Source organism: Asparagus officinalis, chromosome 8 (assembly GCF_001876935.1).
Source record: "Asparagus officinalis chromosome 8, Aspof.V1, whole genome shotgun sequence".
Taxonomy (NCBI): Eukaryota; Viridiplantae; Streptophyta; class Magnoliopsida; order Asparagales; family Asparagaceae; genus Asparagus; species Asparagus officinalis.
In genome coordinates this window covers 50639964-50645943 of record NC_033801.1, presented here as the reverse complement: position 1 = coordinate 50645943, position 5980 = coordinate 50639964, and positions in this window count along the sequence as shown.

The following is a 5980-nucleotide window of genomic DNA, read 5'->3' as shown; positions in this document are numbered from 1 at the left end:
GCCCTCTCTCGACCAAGAGTCGTCATAACCGACTCGAAGCGCGGGACCAGTCGGTCCTCCGCAATTAAGACGACTCCCTGAGCAGACGTTTCGATGGTGCTCTCGTCCCAAAACTCACTCGGTTGTCGGTCGACAACCGAGTGACGATTCACGGATCAACCCGCCTCGACTAAAGGGATAAGATCCGACCAGGACCACTTCAAATGTCACTCGAAGCTACAGCATTGACCAGTCCTATCAAGATTTACACTCTGATAAGGATCTCCTACACAAGCCGCCTATTCCACTCACAAGTCATTTCCTAGAGAATTGCCATGATGCCTCTCTGTACACAAGTGACTTCTCCTCCAATTCCCATCCATCACCTGGAGAAAGAAGGACGGCCGCACAGCCAACCTACCCTACACCCTTCCTACTCTGACAAACCCAGAGCACTGAGAAGACTTCTCTCCCCTAACACCGAATGACTTCCCTCCTAGTCTCCTGCCGACACCTAGAGGAAGAAAGATGTAAAACCCTGTAAAATACAGTGAATGAATTTTTTTATTATGAAATATATATTTATATCATTGATGAATGTGATAACAAGTGTTTAGGGATCAAATGAGTGTATTTATATGAGAAAGATCGAGTGGTAAGACCAGCACACAAATAACATGCACCAACATAAAATTTTCTGCGTGGTCGACCGTGGCGGTCGACCGCCGGGCGCGTAGCAGAAGCAGAAAGCTTCTACCTCTTGCACGGTCGATCATGACGGTCGACCGTACGCAGTTTTGCCAGTTTTTCCCAGTTCGAGTCTTATTGGGTTTTGGGTCGGGTTCAGTTTTGCCAGTTTTTCCCAGTTCGAGTCTTATTGGGTTTTGGGTCGGGTTTGTGGGCTCATATATATAATATTATATTGGGTCGGGTTTGTGGGCTCATATATATAATATTATATTCGTGAGAGCTTCTTCTTCACTACAGAAAACCCTAGCAGCCTCCTCCTTCCCTCTTGAAAACCCTAACCCTTTCTCCTTGGTGATTTTGGCGAATTTCGAAGAGTTTGAGCAGGATCCAGTGGTTTTCGGCGTAGGAGGATATTTTTCTAGCGTTTTTTTAGTTGTTCATCACCCCTCAGGCAAGTTTTATCTCACCCCAACCCTATACCCATGTTTTTAAATATTTTAATAATGTTTTTTCATGTGATTTGTGAGCCTAACATACTAGATTATGTATAAAAATATATCTATATCTTGTATTTTTGCAAAGAGAATATGCTTTTAGTTAATAAAGCTCACCCACGAAATTCTTAATACAGATCTAGATCTGAGTTTATTTCTAACAAGAGTTGTGTAAGAAAGATTTTTGTTTTTGAAGATTTCAACACGAAATTTACATGTTTAAAATTTGATTCGTTTTATCTATAGTGATTAGACTAAAATTCACATGTTCTGGTTGTGCTAAATCACTTATGAAGGATTGATAATGTATATAAACATCGCACGAAAGTTTTTGGATCAAACCACATAGAACAAAAACCTAAACTAGGGTATTTGCTTTTACGCGGTCGACCATGACGGTCGACCGCGTGTCGTGCACAGAAGCAGTAAGCTTCTACTCCAGTCACGGTCGACCGCTGGGGGATTTTTTTTCCTGTTTTTATTCCTATTGTGCTTAGGTTTGTGTGGCTGGTAAAATATCTGGGTTATATGGGTTTGTTATACACTGAGATTAGTATACATGAGTTGACTTCAAACAAGAGTCTTAGATTTATTCACCGGAGCATGAGGGTGAATGGTATATATGTGATTTCTAACACTATTTGCATATTACAGTCCTCGTGTTTGACTATAAGTAATCAAGTCCTTGTGTTGGAGTATAAACTATTAAAGTCCTCGTGTTGGACTATAGCTATCAAAGTTCTCATGTTGGACTATAATCATCAAAGTCCTCGTGTTGGACTATAATCCACTACAGTCCTCGTGTTAGACTTTAAGCTATTGCAGATCATACTTTAGACATTTATTTATTATAGACCACGAGTTGGGTATGTAATTGACATATGATAGGTCATTAACATTTCGGGTTAGAGATAGAGTTATTACTCAATATTGTAGCTTTTAAATTTGGTATTTAGCTATTTACAATTTGAGCTAAAGGAGGCGTACCTATGCTCGTGTTGTAAATTTCTAAACATCAAACCTCTATTTTATTTTTACAGTCGATGTTTGGCTATCTATATGTATTATCAGATATTTTCTTATCCTTCTAGCCCTTTCCCCTAGGGTTGGTTGAGATGTTACTCGCTATAACGCTTTGACGCTCGTTGTTTCCCTACTTTCAGGTAACAAGCCAGGTGCACAGAGAGTCGTAGCTTAATGGAGTTGTTCTAGTTACCATTTTTTAATTTTTGCTAGTAGTTTATGTTAGAAGTCCACAATAAATATATTTATAAAACATTTGAGTTTTTATTCTAGTTTTGTATAGGAAATGTGCCTTAATATCATTTCATTTGATTCTTATGTCGAGACATTTGTATTCAGTTCAGATATTATCTTCTTAATATCATTTCATTTGATTCTTATGTCGAGACATTTGTATTCAGTTCAGATATTATCTTTTTAGAGACTTATCCATTTATATCAGTGGTAGTGATTATTCTTCTGAGTATCTGTTGTTTAGTTTCCTTTCTGTATACTCTCTTCTGCCTGTTTTGTACCTACACTTGTTGATTCTACTAGATAGGTAGTGACTGTGATGGTGAAGTATGTCGTAGCATGGTGTTTGGTGCTTGACAGGTTTGACATTATTAGTTTTACCTTGGACTACAGCCTTATTGAAACTAGGGACATCACAAAAGATGACTCAGCAGTCTGCCTGTTCACCTTTCAAACCGCCTCCTGTGCATAGTCAACAAAAGCCGAGGGTCAAACTCCCAAAGGCAAGGGGGCTATAAAAGGAGATAAGGAAGGTAAGGGCAAGGGGGTGCTGACTACTTCTTCTTGCACATTAATTTTACTCCCCTTTTGTATTTTAATAATTCCAAGAGAAAAAACCCCCTACAAGGACCTCAATGGCCCAGGGGCCTCTCAACAAACCCTCCCCAAGTTCATCAACTGACTTGACAGTCGGAGGTACCACGGGGAAACTACCCCGTATTCTTGCAATTCTTGCATGTGCAGGCTATCAGCCCACCCCGCACGCTCAGAATCGGGCATAAAGTCGGAGGAGGAGTTGGCCCTAACATTCATCATCTCCTTCTTCCCCACCATCGCCAGGATTGAAGCTGCATCCGACTGTGGGAAACCCTCATCGACTGTTTCTTCACGAGCATTAACAATTTTATATTAATTTTTTTTCTTAATTTTCTCCTTTATTTTCTACTTAATTTTTATCCTTATTTTCCTCCCTAATTATCCTCAAAATTTTCTCCTTAACCCTAATCCCTTTCCTATATAATATCTTTTTGTCTCTCTCTCTTTTTTTCTCTCCCCCCTCTTCATCTCTCTCCTCCCTCCCCAAGAGAATGCTACTCCCTCCTCAACCAGTCCTTACAACCGCCGCATCAGCCCCTTCTCCTCTTCTCCTCCCTCACCCTTCATCACCGCCTCCCGCTTGTCCTCGTCCCATGCTATCGTCTCCTCCACCTTTTAGATCCGCCATTGCCGACTCTCTCCCTCCCCCAACCAGCTACTACCTCCTCCTCGCTCAAGCCCTTCGCTCCTCAGCCTGACGCCGCCCTTCACCTCCTGAACCGCCGCCTCCTCCTCTTCCCCTACTCGCCCCCAGAAGCAGCACTGCCAGCCCTCTATACTGCAGCCATTAACCCAACCCCACGACGCCTCTGATCGCCTCATCCCCGCTCAAACCCAGATCTGCGCTACCCCTTTTCCCTACTTCACCGCCTCTATCTCCTGCTCTTCTCAACTCGCCGTCAGCCCCAACCCACTGACCTTCCTTCAACCGTCACTACCGCCTCATCCGCAAACATGTAACCTCACACGACAACGTCGATTCATTCGACAAAAACCCCGAAGCAAGATCCCTTTTCTCATTTGATTCGTCAGTACAATTTTTAGATCCGTTATGAATTAATTAAGTTTATGCATAGATTAGTCTGTGATTTGATTATGTTGTAGCATATTTATATTGTGATATTCTGCGTGGGATTATTTGATAAATGATATTAAATGATGAGAAATAATTTTTAAAAATGGAAAAGGTTATTATTCGTATTGAAAAGAAAAAGAAAAAGATATTTTTTTTAAAGATTAGTTTAAAATTATTATGAGAAATAGTTTAAATAAATTATTTTCCAAAAGGATTTATTTATCTTTTGAAATTATAGATTCTTAATATGCCATGTTTTATTTGCACATGATCAGTTGCATTTATTATTTCATTATTGTGATCGAGAACAAGACATGTGTGGGTGCGTTGACCATACTTAAGGGGTGAACCAGCGATCCATTATAGGCCTAGAACCACAAGCGATCCATTCACGGTATTTGATGTGCGTAGAGGATTGTGAACAGTTAGTTATCCGGTAATGCAAACATTGACCTATTTGATATGTGGACCATTGAGCTATTATAGGATGGCAAGTTGCATGACCTTATTACATGGACGATTTTGGTTTCTTCTAATCGTTACACCCTATAGTGGATTTTATTTAGACTATTCGAATACCGGCTGCATGCTTCTATTTTACTTACTATTATTGTATTTGGTTGTTCGACCGTTTCTATTCTCCCTTGTGGAATCTTTCAATGTGTCATGCACGCTAACGTACTCCTATTCTCTCGGGTTGTATGTTAGACTTAGAGGACGGACAATGTGACGCCTCAGGGTTCACACAAGGCTGTAGTCCAAGGTAAAACCCGGATTGTTAAACCTGCTAAGCACCAAACACCATGCTACGACATGTTTCACCATCACAGTCACTATCCCTCTAGTGGAAATAACAAATAGGTGAAGGTACAAAATAGGCAAATAATAGAAGTAGTACAAAATCAGATATGGACAAAAAAAGTATATCAACAAATGAGCCCAACTAAAATAAAATAAAAATATCTCTGAGTCTAAAATACATCTCAATACAATGAGTCAAATAAAATCTCACTAAGGCACTCAGCCTCTACAAAATAAATACAACTCTAAAGTCTGAACAACGAATATAACTATATAGTGGAGGTTCAACTGCTAAAACTGTGCGACGACGACTATGCTAGAACTCCGTCATCCCGCGACTCTCCGAAACTCTGATCTGCCTGAAAGATACAATTTAAACAAAAAGAACAATAACAAAAGTGTCAGAGCGCTACAGCAAGATCACCTCCATTCGCCCCGAGGGGAAGGGCTACTAGATGAAGTGGAGGCTCTATCTATTAAGCATAGTCTACCTATATCATTTTTCCCTTATCTAATAGAGTTAATATTTAGACACCTATAAGATGAGACGTAGTACATCGAACAAAATAATCCAAACAAGGAAACCCTCATATATATATATATCATATGTCTCAAATTATAGATCCCTAAATACTAATTCTTGTTCGCGGTGAAAGTTGTTTTCATTGAATTCATTGTTCTCTTCAGCAACAGTTTTTCGGTTATAAAAGATCCGGTCTTTTTATAAGATCCGGTTACAACAAAATCAAAGAAAAAAAAGAAAAATTACAACTTTCCTTTAGAACAAATCGTAAGATCCTGTTTTGCGGTCTCTTGCTTGTGTGGGTTCTTCGCCTGCGCCGGGGTTAATCCGTAGACCACCGCGCGATCTTGATCCGGTCGGATCTACACGGTATGACGGGTATTATTTCACGAAGGAAATAACAGCCGGGGGTATTATTTCACCAAGGAAATAATAGCCCTAAGTAATCGAAATCGACCAAGCGAAATCAATACTCTTCTCAGGATCAAAAACCAAGTTTTGATCCGGAGGATGACCGTATAGATCTCAGATCTGATTTCTCTCGAACTCCTACCTTATTTGGCG